The 19419-nt window shown below is 41.1% G+C and overlaps 1 protein-coding gene across 4 annotated transcripts in view; it reads left to right on the forward strand.

The window, feature by feature from the left end:
• Positions 1–19419, forward strand: part of SLC24A2 (solute carrier family 24 member 2) — a 282668-nt gene that overhangs the window by 225353 nt on the left and 37896 nt on the right. The gene's annotated exons all lie outside the window — the stretch shown is intronic.

The following is a 19419-nucleotide window of genomic DNA, read 5'->3' on the forward strand; positions in this document are numbered from 1 at the left end:
CTGGTACTGGTCTGTAGCCTGTTAGGAACCAGAACACCCAGCAATACCTCCCCTCACTGACACTTCCTCCTCCCCTCGGGGGAGAAATTGTCTTCCATGAAATCTGTCACTGGTATCAAAAAGGCTCCCGTCCATGGCCTTTTAGAAACTGGGCACACAGCAGGAGGTGAGCAGCAGCCAGTGAGGGAAGCTTCACCTGTGTTAACAGCCGCTCCTCATCCCACACATGACCATCCACCACTGAGCCGCCTGGCCCTCCCTGCCCCCCCCCAATCAGTGGAAAAACTGTCTTCCATGAAATGGGTCCCTGGTGCCAAAAAGGTTGGGGACCACTGCTCTGAGCCAATATGTTTATTGCGGGGAGGTTGGGGGACTCATGCATACCAGTCTCCTGGGGATGAAAAGGCAGATCCCTGGGCCATATCCAGACTTGAAGGAAGCAGCGCCCAGGATGTAGCATTTTTAATTAGCTTCCCTGGTGATTTCTAATAGATGATCAAGTTTGGTGATTTCTAACTTATGATAAAGTTTGATAGCTATTGCCATCTAATCCTTTCTCTGTGTCTTTAACATCGGGGTTAAATAATAAAACAACCACAGCCACCTTGGTGAGACTCACTGGCCTTCCCTGTCCCTATGGGGGAAATTAAAACTCTCTGACCCAACCCACCATTCCATGGCACAACCAGTTGAACTGCTCCACCCAGCAGTTATAATACCTACAACACACCACAGATTTGGCACTTGAAAAATGTTATTACCTTTCAACCTCAGCTGAAGTGGTAGGCATTAGGATTTCCTTTTTTTTTTTTTACTTTGTGCCCTTTTATTTTCATGCAGGATGTATTTTTTATCATGACATATTTAACTTGTTCAATAAGCATGATATTTGAAATAAATAGAATTCTAAAGAATACAATGACAAGAAGTCAGCTGCTTTGAAAACGCAATTCAGAATAGAAGAGCTGTATACATAAATCTCAGGACCAAAAATGGCAAAATTTTTCAAGGAGGCAAGATGTTCTCTCTTCTTAATGCTACAATCCAAACATTTGGAAACCTTTCAGATTTGTGTAGCTTGGCATCATGCAGCCCTAAACCAAAATCGGTAATTTTTCTAAACACTAAAAATGTATCATGAAATATTTAATATCCTCAGAAAGGTAGATAGAATAATAACACAAACACAGATTTTCATAAATCCATCACCAAGGTAAAGTAGAACCTTACCAATAGAATGAAAATCTACCCAAACATTTCCTATTCTTCTCCTCACACGTAGCCTTCCATCCTGAATGTTTCCCTTTCTTTTCATCATGTTTGTAAGGATCTCCATTTTACATTTGAGGAAGCTGGAGCTCAGAGAGAGGAAATAGTTAATGGGGATTACCTAGCTCAGGTAGTAAACCTGAGCCTTGACCTCAGGGTGATCTTAATACAGTGCCTGTGCTATTTCCTCCACTGCCTCTAGACCACAGTTGCTCAGAAAGTAGGCAGACCCTCTGATGGTACTTGTAAGATTTCTGGATCTCGTCCTGATCAAGTGAATCAGAATTTCTAAGGCTAGCATGGAACCCCCAGCTTGCATTTTAGCCAGGTATTTTAAAACTCGTATTTTAATGAGTTTCTCACACTTTATAATGTGCTTACAAATTCTCTGGAGGGTAAGGAGGTGGGTCATGTTAAAATTCAGATTCTGATTTGCCAGGTCTGCAGTGGGGTCCAGAGTCTGACATTCCAATGAACACCCCAGTGATGTTATGAGTGGGGTGTTATTATTGTTATTAGTGCTGATCTAAGGACCACACTTTCAGGAGCAATACCCTAAAGTTTGCAATCCACCCTTTAGACAGAATTTTCCCAATGTACTGAAAAGTTATACAGCTCCCACAACTAGAAACCAGACTATAGCCAAGACCCAGCACTTTTCTTGGAATTCCTTATACCAAGAAAAACTCTTTCATAAAAGGGATACTGTACTTCTGAGGGGGAAAAACATGCAAATTATTTCCTATTGCCCTTGTTCCTTTTTCTAAGGAATCTGTTTAAAGAAAAGAATAAGGACTCCTGTCCTTGTCTCCCATGTCTTCCAGGCTCCTCACCTTCCTGCCCAGAGCCGTGTGGTCCCTTTGCATTAGCTCAAAAGTAACCTGGCAACATGGCTAATGTCCACATGGATAAGCAGCACGTAGCCGCAGAAGGCAGGCCCAGGGACATCTGGCTGCCCTTGGGGATGGCACAGTCACAGGTGTGCAGAGGGCAGCCTCCCCACCATGCCTTCCCATCTGGCTGTCAGGGGGACTTCTGCATCCCCACAAGGGAAGATCTTGCTGCAAAGGAATCAGAGAGTCCCAGCTGACTCCTCTCTGAGCTGAGCTGTGCCCTCGGGTCCTGTTAAAGAGAAAAAAGGACAGATTTGTGTATCACCCTAATACACTTAGAGCTTAAGAGCAAATAGGACTTCAAAGAGCCACTCGTCTATGGCTGGCTATAAGACAGCCTGGTGGTGAATTCCAGATCCACCAGAGACAAGACATCTAACCTTACAAAGCTGCAGCCTCCTTATCTGTAAAGTGCAGGCGAAAACCATAGCTGCCACATTGGGGCTACTGTGAGGGTTAAGTGCGATAATGCACATATAGCACTTAGTGCAGAGCTAGACGCTAGGTTGTGTGTTATGTGTTATGTATACTGCGCGTTCATACTTGCTGTGTAAATGCCATTCAGGGTGTTCCTTCCCTGAAGGAGCTCATTGTAGGTAATATGAAAGGGTTTTTTAAAACATGTTTGTGGAGGACTCAGGGTACAAATAAATTAATCAATAGTAGTAGTTAAATAGTTATGGTCCAGTTTGATCATGGAGGTCTATACAAAGTGCTCCAGGAACCAGGCAGAGAAAGAAGTTGATCCTAGGAGATACATAAAAATTCCAGAGAAGAGGTAACTTTTGATCTGGGTTTTGATGGGTGAGTAGGAGTTTGCCCCTCAGAGGAAAAAAAAATAACCAAAATGACAGTATGTGTAAAAGTATACAACATTAAGAGGGAAATTCATGTTTATTGATTGGTGAGAAAGACAATAAGACTAGAGACTAAAATATAAGGTTAGGAGTAACAGGAGATCCACCAGAAAAGGTAGCTTGGCTTGAAATTCTTTAATGGTTTGTTTAACAAAACGTTTTGATTGTTCATCTAAAATGTGTCAGAAAATGTAGTGGGCACTAGAGACGCTCATATGTTCTAACACAGCAGAGACTGTAAGGACAGACCAATAAGATTATAGATGGCCACGAAGGCTGTGTTGAGATGGAAGGAGAGTGAAGAGGCCCCTGCAGGTCAGAAGATGAGGGAAGACCTCACCTAGGAAGGTGACTGAAAAGAAACTGAACTTCACGGAGCCAGCCAAGGGAACAGTATCCACAAAGGCAGAAATGAACTTGGCTTGTTTTAGGAACAGAACAATCAGTGTGACAGGAGATGGGAGAGGGGGAGTAGGAAGGATGAGAGTGATGAAGTTGTAAGGAAAGGCCACGCAGAGTCGTCAGGCCTTGTAGAACATGATAGGTGACTTCCTTCTGGGGCAGCAACAAGCCACTGGAGGTTCCCAGATGTGCTTTGCACTTATAAAAGACCCCTCAGCCTGCAATGCAGAGATTAGATTTGAGAGAAGAAGGGTTGATGGTGAGGTAAAGAGGTTATTGCAAGAGTTGAGGGAAAGCACTGATGGTGTACGGACCAGTGCCGTAGACGCAGAGGTGATGGGAAGCGCATGGAGTGGGAAGGCCCCAAGTCCACTGCCAAGCAGTCTGCACTTTACCCTCTTGGGAAGGGGGACTGGGAAAGAGTCAGAGGAAGCAGTGGCAACATCAGATTTGTTTTATAGGAAGAGAGCTCTTTAAGAATGGCCAAGAGGGGTCAGAATAGAAAAAGACCAGGTACAGGATCCCTGTTAGGGATCAATGTAATTGGTCCAAGGGCCAAATCTGGCCTGCAGCCTGTTTTTATACTCCCCAAGAGAAGAGAATGTTTTTTATATTTTTAAAGGATTTTTTTTTTTTTAAGGAAGCAACAGCAGCATATGTGACAGAGACCATATGGACCTCAAAGCCTAAAATATTTACTATCTGGCCCTTTACAGGAGAAGTTTGCCCATCCCTAGTTCCAACCATCTGTCTTAAAAAAAGAAAGAAAAAAAGAGAAAAAAGAAACGAGGAAGCTCTTCGTGTACTGATATAGAATGACCTTCAATACATGTTGTTTGGAGGAAAAGGCAACAGGCCAAATTGTACCCCTTATGCTACATTTATATGTTGGAAGAAAAGGAGGGAAATAACATATAAGCATTTGCTGGGGATGCTGTCAAGGAAACTAGTCGTGTTGATTATCTCCAGAACAGAGGCCTGGGCAATGTGAAACTGGTGTGGGATGGCAAGGCTTCCATGTCTGCCCTTGCGTAGCTTTTGAATTTTGAACGAGGTAACAACTATTTTTAAAAATGTAACAATAATAAGATAATAATGGATTAAAATAAAATATTAATAAAAGCAGCACATGTCAGTCCTTAGAGCAGAGACTCTAGAGACAGACCACCTGAGTTCACATCCCTGCTCTGCTGCTTATTAGCTGTGTGATCTTTGGCAATAGACTTACCCTCTCCATTTTCTCCAATCTTCTTTGTGAAGCAGGGATAAGAACACTGCCTTCTCATAGTGCAGTGGTGAGAATCAAAGGCTCTTGGAACAGTTCCTGGAGCTCACAGTAAACACTGCAGAGATGTCTGCTGTTGTTACTAGCAGAACTTGGTAGCATTTTTTAATGGCTATTAAGTAGGCCTTAGACCCACTATTGGTTGTAGTGTGAATGACAATGGATGGATTTGAGAGCTATTTCAGAGTCATAATTGGGAAGATTCAGTAATAAAATGGTCCTAGAAAGTAAACAAGAAAAGGAAGTTGTAGGTAATGCTGCAGTGCCCAGACTAGAAAGACTGGGTAGGAGGTGGGTACCTCGGGGGTGAGACCCCTAGAGACAGAAGGAAGACATGACACCAGAATGCCCAGACCACCTGAAGTTTTCACAGAAAGGATTCGATGATTTTTTATTTTGTTAGTTTTATTTCCTTTCGAGTTGTACTGTCTATCAAGGTATGTGGAGAATGAGGCACGTGTCCCAGCTCTGTTCATGGAAATCACAGCCTTGTGCACCACACACTCATCACTGGTCTTCTCCTGAGAGTTTCAACTGCTCTTTTAAAAACTCTGTTCCCATGTGAACTAATGTCACATTGACACTTCATCTCCGAGAGAGTTTCTTTAGTACAGACTTTCCCCTCGCAATGAAGAATAAATATTCTGTCTCACCCAGGAAGCAAACCCCTTCTCAGGAGGCATTTTGCTTCATCTGTAGATTCTGTGGAACCAAGAAATAATTTGACTTTTTAAACAACTTAATGCTAATTATCTTCTCCCAATGACTGCTGACACAATGTGGTGGATTCCGACCCACAGACAACTAATCTGGGCTGCCAACGAGAATTTACCAACCTTCCCACATTTTGCATGTTGAGAATATAGCCAGGTTTGAAAGCCAGTTCAAAGAAATATGCTCTTCCACCCAGCACCCAGCACTGTTTCACATGCCCATCTTGCCAATCTAAACAACAGATAGGTTATCATACCTGGCCCACAGGTGCCACGAAGCTGGCTGCTGGCTTCATCACCAACCTCACCTCTGTAACCCATCAAAGCTCTCAGACACATGCTCACGAAGGGCAAGGACAGGGAAGTGCCTTGAAAATGTCTTAGGTTCTGAAATCCCAAAATCTGACTTTTAAAAATTGGGTTATACATTGATTTTCATGTATCATGATATGGCTTTTTGTGTGTTTCAACTTTTATTTCATGTCACTTCTAAGATTTCTCTCTGTCCTTGGGGAAATCAGAATTGTCCTTGCTGTGCTTGAAAGTTGCTCAGATGCAGCAGTGGGAAAATAGATTTATTTAAGAAAATGACATTCCTCAGAATGTGATAGATAGATGAGTGATAGATATGGAGCTAGATAGATGATAGATAGATAGATGATAGATAGATGGTAGATAGATAGATGATTTATAGATAGATAGATGGTAGATAGATAGATGATTGATAGATAGATAGATGATAGATAGATAGATGGTAGATAGATAGATGATTGATAGATAGATAGATGATACATAGATGATAGATGATAGATAGATCGATAATAGATGATTGATAGATCGATGGTAGATAGATGATAGATAGATGATTGATTGATTGATAGATGATAGATAGATAGATGATTGATAGATCGATGGTAGATAGATGACAGATAGATAGACAGATAGATAGATGATAGATAGATAGATAGATAGATAGATAGATGATAGATATACAGATGATTGATTGATTGATAGATAGATGATAGATAGGCAGATGATACATAGATAGATGATAGATAGATGATTGATAGATAGATGGTAGATAGATAGATGATACATAGATGATAGGTAGATAGATGATAGATGATAGATGATTGATATATAATAGATAGATGATACATAGATAGATGATTGATAGATAGATGATAGGAGATAGCGATAGATAGATGATTGATAGATGATAGATAGACGGTAGATGGATGGTAGATGATAGATGATTGATAGATGATAGATATATAGATAGATAGATGGTAGATAGATGGTAGATGATAGATAGATGATTGATAGATGATAGATGATGGATGGAGACAGAGACAATGTGCAAAATGCAGCTTTTCTTTTTCTCCTATTACAATTCAAATATCACCTTACCATATTAAGCTCTGTCTTTCTCCTCTTGGGAATTTAGCCCTGACTTGTTTCTCTTAGCATTTTTTTTTTTACTTAAACTCAGAGGCATTTTTATAAAGCTTCATGGTTCTGATAAAAGTGTTCGAGTTTTATGTGACTAAGAGTGAATAGGAGAAAGATGATGGCAGTGGCTGTGGTTTATAATTTTTCTTTTTTAAAAAATCAAATGCTCTAAAATATTTTCCTACCATTAAATTCAGATCTCTGCACAGTTTTTTTTTAAAAAGTGTCACTGTCAAGGTCAGCAGTTTGTTACAGACCGTTGTGGTTTAAAGCTACAGGTATGATTTTAGAGCTCCTTTAGAAGATTTATTAATAAATGTTGGTCAAAGAATATTAGTTCTGATAGGGATTTCCAAGATTATCCAAGCAGATGGTACATGAAATTCATATATCTTTCTTCCTAAATATTACTCTTAGTCAGCAAAAATTTATGTGCTTTGCTTTGGTGAGGTTTAGCTCAAGGTTTGGGAGCCTCAAACACTCCTATGATTCAAAAAGAAAGTAGCTTTTCTACATGCTTAAGGGGTAAAATCCAGGTCCATGGTTTTTAAAGTATAAAAACAGCCAACAACTTCATTTCCCCTTATTAATGAGATGATTCGGTCTCTTGGCACATCAGTTAGTAAGAAGAGGTGCAGTTGGCCCACGCCTGTAATCCCAGCACTTTGGGAGGCCAAACGTGGGAGAATCGCTTGAGGCCAATAGTTCCATATCAGCCTGGGCAAAATAGACCTCATGCTACAAAAAATAAAAAAATCAGCCAGGCATGGTGGTACCTGCCCGTAGTCCCAGATACTTCAGGAGGCTGAGTTGGAAGGATCCCTTGAGCCCAAGAATTCAAGGTTGCAGTGAGCTAAGATTGTGCCACTGCACTCCAGTCTGGATGACAGAGTGAGACTCTGTCTCTAAAACAAGGGGGGTGGGGGACAGATTCCAGCACCCAAGAAATAGAGGCACTACTGGAAAGTGAGGATGTACAGGGTGTGTCTCCAGGCCTGACGCTGCCAGGACACAGGACGATGCTGAGGGAGAGATGCTAAGGCTGAATAGTGAAAGAAACAGGAACAGCAAGAGTCTCCATCTAACTGGATTTTTCAAGCCCCAAACTATGTTGGAACTGCCACAGAAAAGAAGTCCATTACTATCATAGAAAATCAAACACAAATTATAAAACAAGTAAAAAATATTAAAATGTTTTATTGACCAGGCTCATGGGTCCCATTTTCTGAAGGTGATAATTTTTTTCTGTCAATCTATACAGATTTTTAAGTTTTTTAAGAAAAAGTTTGGGTCCCATTCCTGTATCTGATGACCTGGACAATATTTGCCAACTAGTATTTAATATGCATTCAAAGTCCTTTAAACACATTTAAACGATAAATAAGGATAGGCATAGTGGCTCATGCCAGTAAGTTCAGCACTTTGGGAGGTGGGAGGATCACTTGAGGGCAAGAGTTTGAGACCAGCCTGGGCAACATAGCAAGACCCTTTCTCTACAGCCCTACTATGAAACTAATTTAGGGTTTTCACATGAAAGCTATAACCCAGTTACAACCTAAGAATAGGGGGAAGGAGGAAAAGGATGGAAGGGAGAGGGGAGGTGGGTAGAGGGAAGGGGATTGGTGGGATTACACCAGCGGTGCATCTTACAAAGGTATATGTGAAACGTGGTAAATGTGGAATGTAAGTGTCTTGGCACAGTAACTGAGAGAATGCCAGGAAGGCTATGTTAACCAGTGTGATGAAAGTGTGTCAAATGGTCTGTGAAGCTAGTGAATGATGCCCCATGATCATATCAATGTCCACAGCTATGATTTAATAAAAAAAAAATTTTTTTTTTAAAATTAGGTGTGATGATCTGTGCCTATAGTCCTACCTACTCAGGATGTTGAGGCAGGAGGATCACTAGGGGTTAGAGATAGCAATGAGCTATGATGACACCACTGTACTCCAGTCTGGAAAGCACAGCAATAGCCTATCATTTAAATTTTTATTTTAAAATAAAATAAGAGATGAAATAAATACAGATCAGACTCTAGCGTTTCTACCTATATTTGAACATTGACAAAGAATTTTATATTCACTCAGAATCTTGCTATTAAAAGTATCATTTGTCACTGTACTTTCTTAAAGAATTTGAAGAATGTCTATTCACCATCCACATAAGATAGGTTAAGAAAAAGAGAGAAAGAAAATCCAGGAGAATAAAATGTCAATTAGATTCCTTAAAAAAATAATAATAATAATTAATAAAAAAGAAAGAAAAGAAAGAAATTCTTTCTATTAATAAAAAAGAAAGAAAAAACCTCTATTGCCACCCTGGGGGAAAATACTAATATTAATAAAAAAAAGAAAAATACTAATATTCATATCATAGCTCCAATGAGTAATTATAATCCAATTGATAAGAAGATGATGAAAATGATTTTTAATTATATTTTGTAATTCCCCAGTTAGCTTCTATGTTGACAAATCTTTTATGAGTTGTATCAGCAAACTTTACAAAGCCCATGAAAACCATACAAAAGCCAATTTATGATAGCAATGCACAGAGAAATCCACCTTGTCCATAGGTTACACCTCAAAATCTTCTTAACAAAATGAGAGAAAGCTATTGGGGGTTCACTGGCCTCTGCAAACGCCATTTGCATTATTACAATATGGCTTCGTGGTTTCTTGGAAAACGTAGGTCCAGACAGTTTCATCACTCACAACAAAATATTTTGAAACCTCAGTTTCAGTTCAGAGTCTTGCATAAAAAAAAAAAAAATCAAGTTGTTTTTAGGTTGCCATTGCTGAGCGAAACCTCATTTTGTGTTTAGTGTGCTAAATTCTTGGGTTTTATTTTCATCTATATGTAGAACAAACCATATGATGGAATTATAAAGGAGTGAACTATTTCCTACCACCAGGCAGGCAAAGATTTATCATTTCTTAAAAATCTGTTTTGTACTTGAAGTGTTAGCTCTGTTGATTCAGAACGTCCACACAGAAGGCAAGGCAACTGTCTCGGTGTGCTCTCTTCCAAAGAGACAATTTTCAACTTCCTTCTTTTTGAATTATCCGGTGGATAAGAGATAAGTTATGGGAACATAAAGAATAAGAACAGAGTGTACAGAATGAGGGATATAGAGTTAAAAATATATATACAGCTTTTCAGCCAGACACACCATCTTCCAGTAATTCACCAAAATGACAAACACAAAGGGAAAGAGGAGAGACACTCGATACGTGTCCTCTAGGCCTTTTAGAAAACATGGAGTTGTTCCTTGGCCACATACATGCTAATCTACAAGAAAGGTGATATTGTAGACATCAAGGGAATAGATACTGTTCAAAAAGGCCACACAGTTATTACTATGGCAAAACTGGAAGAGTCTACAATGTTACCCAGCATGCTGTTGGCATTGTTGTAAACAAACAAGTTAAGGGCAAGATTCTTGCCAAAAGTATTAATGTTCATATTGAACATATTAAGCACGCTAAGAGCCAAGATAGCTTCCTAAAATGCGTGAAGGAAAATGATCAGAAAAAAGAAGGAAGTAAAGAGAAAGGTATCTGTATTCAACTGAAGTTCCAGCCTGCGCCACCCAGAGAAGCCCACTCTGTGAGAACCAATGGAAAGGAGCCTGAGCTCCTGGAACCCATTCCCTATGAATTCCTGGCATAGTAGGCGCAGAGCATAGCACACAGGAGAGCCAAGAGAACCAATGGAACAGGAACCTAAGGGGCTGGAACCTATTCCACATGAATTCACGGCATAATAGGCATAGCAAGTTTTGTCACACTCAATGGAAAGGTGCCTCTCTGAGCTGCTGGAAACTTTTCCCTTTGAATTCATGGCACACTAGGTATTAAAAATAAAAAGCTACTATAAAAAAAAATACAAATGCAAAGACATTGAGATAGTAAGAGAACAAAAATAAAGAGATTTTTCTAAGATTCAATAAAGAATGAATGAGAGGGGACCAATTTAAAAATATATTACACTAACGATTTATTTCAAAGCCAAAAAATCTATTTAAAAACGTGACCTTTAAAAAGATTAGTTGTCCATAGGATCAGCATATTAGCCTGTTCAGACTGCCTTAATAAAATGCTATAGACTGGTGGCTTAAACAACAGAAATTTGTTTTCTCCCAGATCTGGGGATTAGAAGTTCAAGTTCAAGGTTTTGACAGATTCAGTCTCTTGGAAGGGTTTTCCTCCTTGCTCACAGAGGGCTACCTTCTTGTTATGTCTTCACATGGCCTTTCCTTAGTGCACAGCACATGTGGGGGAGGGTGGACATAGAGAAAGACAGACAGAGAGAACACAAACTCTCTGATATCTTTTCTTATGGGGACACTGATCCCACTGGACCAAGGCCCCACTTAACATTAATTACTTTGTTAAAGGGCCCATCTCTAAATACAGACACACTGGATGGAATTGAATTTGGGAGGAAACAAAAACTTTCAGTTTATTACAGTAAGGGCTCAAATCTTAGAATAACTGAACTTTTCAAAATATGGCTCTCTAGTTTCCCATCATCTGATCTAACAGCTTTTCTTCTTCCAGATTCTCCGTTTTCATCTCCTTTTCTAAGAAAAGGCAATGGTAATGTATCCTGTGCCTTACAGGCCATAGGAAAGCCATCCCCAAACCCCAAGTTGCTGTGGAAGTGACTTAGCATGCTTTGTTTGGCAAGTCTTGAAATACAGTTTCAAGGTCCCAAAAGTTCATTTTCCATGTGTCACTTGAGATTTTGAGTTCAGATCTTTGAGTCTAAGAGACCAAAATGATCCAAAACCCAATAATAAATACTTTGATGGGTCAATCTTCCCATGTTCCAATTTCAAGTGTAATGTTGTCTTTCTGTAGTCAGCCAACAAAATGAAGGCCGTTAGTATGTAGACCACACTAATTGGCCAACCTATTAGTAAACAATGGAGATAAGAACAATTTACTATCCCTGAGCCAGCCTGTAATTATGGCTGGGAATCTATAGTATGTGCTTTGTACTAAAGCATGGAGTGATTTACGCTCACAAGATGGAGCGCACACTATGGAAGTTTTCTCGGGAGGCATCTTTTACTTGGCATAGAGTTGTTGATTTTAGAGCCTTTCACTGTCTCAAAGTGTGACTGTGCATTTTTAGTAATTTTACCTTTGACCGTTTCAACTCTACTATTGTTTTTAGCTCTGCACAAAATGCAGAATCAAGGTGTCACAATATTATGAGTCTTGCCATCTGCTTAGAAGCTTTGTTTCTGATAGAAAGTCTACTTAAAGCCTACCTACTGTAATAAAATAGTATTTTCTCCTCAGGGGTGTGAAATTTTTCCTTTTGTCTTATTTACACAGGCCTTCTATTTATTCATATTACCTAGGAGAAAAGAAATTAAATTGTTGAGATCTCTATTGTCAATAAATGCTCAATAAATATTAGACAATTGGACAAAATAGAGGAACAAAATTATAGTAGTTTCCACTTCCATATCAGATAATTGAATTATAGAATTCTGGAAATGCCACTATAATTCACCTAGTCAATACTTTAAAATGTTTAAAGAAATTATTTTCCAAAGTATTTTTTTAAATAATAACAACCAACATTTTTTTAAATTTTCCAGTGTTTTCTATGTGCTAGACACTGGCCTAAGAGCTTTTTATGGATTATCTCAGTGAATTTTATAATAATAATGCTATAAAAGAACATTCTGGAACATAATTCATATTTAAGACAGCCTGTGTTTGACTTCCTATTTAATAAAAACCATATGAGAAGTGGATCTTTGTCTCTTCTCCAACCATCCCTTCATTAAGGGAGGCACTTTCAAGATTTCTTCTCTCCCTAGGAGCCTCCCACACATTCATTGTATAGGTACATACACCTTTTTACCAGTTCCCAGGGAAACCTAATTGGAAAAATAAAACACACCACCTTTGTCAAAGAGTATTTCTAATGCTTCAATAATAGATGTGAAGGGAGGGAGGAGAAGCAGATAGCTCCTTGTTTAAAGATGATAATGTTTTTCTGTGCATATTCCTCCCAGGGGGCTCCACTGGCCTTTGAACACTGAATGCTGAGTCTGAAAATAACCCATCTCCTTTATCATTTCTTGCTAAAGTTAGCCCCAGGAAAGTTTATAATAATAAAGGGATTGATCCTTCTTATCCAATGTCCCCAAGATATCCATTTTATTATAGAATTTGCCAGTGCAGGATTATCCACAGTTAGGAATCAGGGGTGACACCAGCATAAAATCTCAAGCCATTATTTTGGTCATAGTGCACTTGGTTGCCACCTCTTCCTACATCAAACCTGAGGTAAATCTCTGCACTTAAGAACAAGTCTTTCTTCCTCAGCTATATTTGAGATCCTGGAGTTCATTGATATCTTATCATCACCTACATTTCATTTTTAAATTTGTACCTGGCACCTTGGAGATATCACTCAAGGAGATAGAGGCGGGAAGGAGGCACCACAACGCTCCCTCCTAAAACCATACCCCCAAATCTGCCCTTCATCTCCCCTTTAGAGCTGTCATGGATGTTGCTTTGAGCAAAGGTAAAGAATGCAATGTTCAGATGTTTTCTATCAGATTTTTAAGGAAATGTGGGCCATTAGTTTTAGGTTCAAGAAAATCAGGAAAAATTATGTCAATTAAATGCTTAGTGTTTGCTAGAGCTAGCTTTTTTTTAACAGGTTAAATTTATTACAAAACAAATCTGGGGATCCTGGTATAACTGGACATAAAGCACGTTGACACCTATTTTTTAGGAATGAGGAAGGGAGTCTATGAAATGGGAGAAGATCCTTGAGCTGGGAGTTAGGAGTTACTCATGCCTGGCCCGGCACCATGACCTTCATCATCAGGTCACCTCATTTCAAGGCCCTCATCGATCAAGTGAGAGGGCTGTTGTCAATAAGCCAGGACCTTTCTGAAATTCTGGGGCTTTTTCTCCTAGGGCCTAAAGCTCCAATTCTAACTGATCGCAAAGGTCCATGATTGCAGTTGGTCTTTTGTGACCTATTATTGCTCATGTGATGACCTGAATAACAAGTTCTTGAACAGGAAGGCGGTCCTGGGAACAAAGGAACTCTTCCTCATAATAACAAATGTGTTAAGGTCTACAGGAGCCTGGAAAGCAGTGAGGTACACAGGTGTTTTAGAGTAAATGAATTATATTTTCACACAGATATTCATACTAACATTTTTTTTCCAGCATCAGGCTACACCGAAGGGGCTCCCCAGTTAGAAGAGGTGGCACTCCTTTTTTTTGTTTTTTGAGACAGAGTCTGACTTTCATTCTCAGTAGAGTGCCATGGTGTCATAGCTCACAGCAACCTCAAACTCTTGGGCTCAAGCAATTCTCTTGCCTCAACCTCCCAAGTAGCTGGGAATACAGGCACCTGCCACAATACCTTGCTATTTTTAAAGACGGGGTCTTGCGTGTGCTCAGGCTGGTCTGGAACCTGTGAAGTTAGGCAATCCACCCACCTTGGCCTCCCAAAGTGCTAGGATTACAGGCGTGAGCCACCACACCCGGCCTGGAAATGGCACTCCTAAAGCCCAAAGTGAGTAGGATAGAGATGTAAGAACTTCAATTCTAGACAGAATCAAATCCCAACTGAGCTCAGATCTAGACAGATACAGGTTCTCCTCTGATATTGCTCATTATGAGCTGGCGATGAAATGTTATTACCAATCAATGACAGTGAACTTGAAGATGGCCTACTTTGAGATCCCTCCCAAGTTTTTATTATAATTCTCTGATAGAAGAGATTGTGTTAACATGGGCCCACTTCCACACTGGAATCTTCCACAGTGCCCTTCACAAAAATAAGAAACTGGGTTGCTCCCAAGAAATATTTTTCCAGGCTTGGCGCTTGTAGCACAGTGGGTACAGTGCCAGCCACATACACCGAGGGTGGCAGGTTTGAACCCAGCCCAGGGCCAACTAAACAACTGCAACAAAAAAGTAGCCAGGCATTGTGGTGGGTGCCTATAGTCCCAGCTACTTGGGAGGCTGAGGCAAGAGAATCGCTTAAGCCCGAGAGTTTGAGGTTGCTGTGAACTGTGACGCCATGGCACTCTACCGAGGGCAACATAATGAGACTCTGTCTCCAAAAAAAAAAAAAAAGAAAGGAAGGAAGAAAGAAGTACTTTTCTGGCCTCAGAGACTGCCTCTGGACTTGGTGAATCCAGCTCAGTCTCCTCTACTGGACACATGACACTTATCCCGGGGCAAATATCCATACCAGAGACAAGTGGGAAAGGATGAGATGCACGTGCCAAGAGGCAGAATAAGACGCTCGTGATAGTAGACCACAAATGCAGAAACTGCTGCTCCACCTCCCATATACTAATACATAAAAATAAAAACAAGTCGGTTGCTCCAGAAACTTTCCAATAGATGCGAACAGGCCCCTGAGACTGTTCTCCTCCATAGGGGCTCTGACAGCCAAACTTCCAGACATCCACCTCCAGGATTGATAAATGAGTCCTAGAAGCTGGTTGTCCACTTATCACCAGTTGTCACTTAGAATAACATTTATATTCATTCATTCTGTCTCTCTCTCACCTCCCCCACCCCACCCCCTTTGACAGTCTCACTCTATTGCCCAGGCTAGAAATCTGCAGCAGCGTCACAGTTCACAACAACCTCAAACTCTTGAGCTCAAGCAATCCTCTTGCCTCAGCCTCCCAACTAGCTGGAACTATAGATGTCCACCACCATGCCTGTCTAGTTTCTCTATTTTTAGTAAAGCCAGGGTCTCAGGCTGGTCTCAAACTCCTGAGCTCAAGCAATTCACCCACCTCAGCCTCTCAGAATGCTAGGATTATAGGCATGAGCCACTGTGCCTGGCTCTTTCTTTTTTTAATATGATAAAGTTACACCAAAATTTGTATTTTGCCACTGAGGACTTGTAGTATTTTACTTAGGCCTGCCCCACTTAGTCACAGAAATTCAAGGCTGCTTGCAAAAATATACCTGACACAAAAGGATAAAATGAATAGTTTTGAGAAAATACAGCAAAAGATGGAAAAGAAAGGACAACAGTCTTTTGGAAAGAGATATGGAGAACACTTAGAGATCTAAAAATAGATCTGCCATTCAATCCTGTAATTCCTCTACTGGGCATATACCCAGAAGACCAAAAATCACGTCATAACAAAGATATTTGTACCAGAATGTTTATTGCAGCCCAATTCATAATTGCTAAGTCATGGAAGAAGCCCAGGTGCCCATCGATCCACGAATGGATTAATAAATTGTGGTATATGTACACCATGGAATATTATGCAGCCTTAAAGAAAGATGGAGACTTTACCTCTTTCATGTTTACATGGATGGAGCTGGAACATATTCTTCTTAGTAAAGTATCTCAAGAATGGAAAAGAAAGTACCCAATGTACTCAGCCCTACTATGAGACTAATTTAGGGTTTTCACATGAAAGCTATAACCCAGTTACAACCTAAGAATAGGGGGAAGGGGGAAAGGGAGGGGAGGGAGGGGGGAGGGGGGTGGAGGGAAGGGGATTGGTGGGATTACACCAGCAGTGCATCTTACAAGGGTATATGTGAAACTTGGTAAACGGTCTGTGAAGCTAGTGAATGATGCCCCATGATCATATCAATGTACACAGCTATGATTTAATAAAAAAAAAAAAAAAAGAAAGGACAACAGTAAGACTGGGGCACAGTGAGCACAGATTCCAGTTCCATGATTTCTGGATGTGGGTTACCAGTTTGACTCTGAACTCCCCAGTAGACAAAGCAAGGGAGCAATTGCCTGATTCATAGTATTTCTAAGTTTCTCCAAAGATGCATGACTTCCTTGTGCGGAGATATGAGAACTACTTCTCCCATGAGTTCTCATGAAAAGAACACTGGGTGCTTAGGATAAGATTCCACTGTGAGTAACCAAAACCCCAAAATAATGGTGACTTGAACAAGATAGAATCATTTGTCTTTCTCAAATCGGTATAGGCAGTCTAGAGTTGGAATGGCTCATTGATGGATGTCGGGAACTCAGATCCTTGTATATTCCTCTCCCACCTCGTGGTCCAAGATGATCATTCATGCTTTGGCCAAAATGTCCCATGCCAAAGACTATGAGGAAAGGGCCAAGGAAGGGGAAGGGAGGGAGGTGGTGAGAGTGGAGGGAGGGTAATGGGGCGGCCACACCTACGGTGCATCTTAGAATGGGTACAGGTGAAACTTACTAAAGGCAGAATACAAATGCCTACATACAGTAACTAAGAAAATGCCATGAAGGCTACGTTGAACAGTTTGATGAGAATATTTCAGATTGTATATGACACCAGCACATTGTACCCCTTGACTGCACTAATGTACACAGCTATGATTTAACAATAAAAATAAATAAATTAAAAAAAAATGTCCCATGCCAGCCAGCAGGAAGGGTGAAGGAAGAAGGAAGGACACATCCAGGAAGCTGGGGAGGATACTTCTGATACATCCCACTGCCCAGAACATAATCATATGGCTGCACCTTGCTGAGGGGAAGGCTGTAAAACAGAGTCTTTATTCCCAACCTCGGTAAAAGTGAGCTTTCCTGCTGTCAAAGGAGAAGGGCAGCACAGTCGTCCCTCTGTATTGGCCTGGGATTGGTTCCAGTGCTCCCCGGGATAGCAAAATCCACAGATGCTCAAGTCTCTGATATGAAATGGCGGAGTAGCGTATATAACCTACACACTTCCTCTCCAGCCTACTTAGAATATCTACTGCAACCTAAATGCCATGGAAACGATTGTTAACTGTGTTTCTTATTTGTAATATTTTTAATTGAAATGTATTTTCTGATAGTTCCGAAGGCTAGAAGTCCAAGCTCGAGGTGTGGACAGGGCAGGCTCCCCAGGCCTCTCTCCCTGCCTTGTAGTTGGCCCCCTTCTGACTGTGTCTTCATCCTGTGTGGCCTTTCCTCCACGCACACACAGCCCTGGTTTCTGTCTGTGTCCTAATCTCTATCTATGAGGACACCAGATTATGAGTGCCCATCCTAATGGCCTCATTTTAATTTAATTGCCTCTTTCAAAACCCTATCCCCAGCCGGGTGTGGTAGCTCACACGTGTAATCCCAGCACTCTGGGAGGCCAGGGTGGGTAGATTGCTTGAGCTCAGGAGCTCAAGACCAACCTGAGCAAAACTAAGACCCCATGTCTACTAAAAATAGGAAAAATTAGCTGTGCTTATGGACCGTTTGTGTAGTCCTGGCTACTTGGGAGGCTGAGGCAAGAAGATCACTTGAGCCCAGGAGTCTGAGGTTGCTGTGAGCTATGATGCCACAGCACTCTACCCAGAGCCACAGAGTGACACTCTGTCTCAGAAAAAAACTATCCCCAAATAAATTCCCATTTTGAGGTACTTGGGGATTAGGGCTTCAATGTATGAATTGGGGGTAGGGGTGCACAACGAGTCCATGACCTGCAGGACAGATATTACAGAACAACCAAAAGTCTCTTGCCACATATGCAGTTACCTTGCATCTCGGTAACTGAATACATCATAAATCTTTGGAATCATCTGTTCTGTCTCCCTTTTTAAATCCAAGACTCCTTGAAGGCTAAAGTCAAGAACTGAATGCACAGCGTGCACCTGTAGGCGCTCAGTGAAGGCTCACAGGTGATGGTGGTGGCTGCCCAAGGAATGGCAGCCAGAGCAGACGCCAGAACTCGGGATTTCTGATTCTCTCCCAGCTGCCCTTCCCGGCAAGCCACAATCACTCCTTTCAGGTCTGACAACCAGCACACCACCCACCCTGTGGGAAACTCCAGTACTGTGTTTTCCTCTCAGATTTTCCATGTCAAAGGTAACGAGGCCCTGAAGCAGTAATGACTGACCCTGGATTTGCACAACTCTACGGCTTCTCAGACCCCTCAGCAGATATCAGACTATTTTTATCCTTCACATGGAAAGTCATTTGGATTCTTTCCAGATCATTTTGCTTTGTTTTGCTTTCTATGGACAGTCTGCAGAAGTTTTAGGAGATAAGGGTGGGTTGTGGCAAGGTGAAAGCCAGCATGCCACAACTCCCAAAAAATCACTGCCCTGATCTCAATGAGCAAAGGCAAAACAGGCCTCACACTTGGAATAGTGTTTTTTTCCTTCTACTTCTCTAACCGGCTTGGAAGCTTGTAACCCATTGAGCCAAAGTGAAATTTTGCTTGGCAAGAAGATAAAGAGAATTTCACCCAAAGTAAGCTGACATCCTTGCTCCTGGGACACCCCTCGAAGCCTCCCCAGGACTCCTGGCTCCTGCACTTCCCTGCAGTGCAGGCCTTGATCCCCAGAGGCTGTGAAGTCCCTGTGGAGAGCTGTTTGCACAGCCTGAGTCTCAGCCTCTTCTCCTGGTCCCTTTCTGCCTTAGCAACAGCCACCTCAAATGCAGTTTTTGGAAGCTGCACAATATAGCTAATTGTTTGCGTTGGACGGTAATGTGTTTAGAGCTTATGCATTTGGCTAAATAGACAATTATTTTCTGCTATTTGCTAGTGGCACTGCCTGCCTGGCGACTTTGGCAGATGGAGAAAGGA

Source organism: Nycticebus coucang, chromosome 2 (genome assembly GCF_027406575.1).
Source record: "Nycticebus coucang isolate mNycCou1 chromosome 2, mNycCou1.pri, whole genome shotgun sequence".
In the NCBI taxonomy this organism is placed as follows: Eukaryota; Metazoa; Chordata; class Mammalia; order Primates; family Lorisidae; genus Nycticebus; species Nycticebus coucang.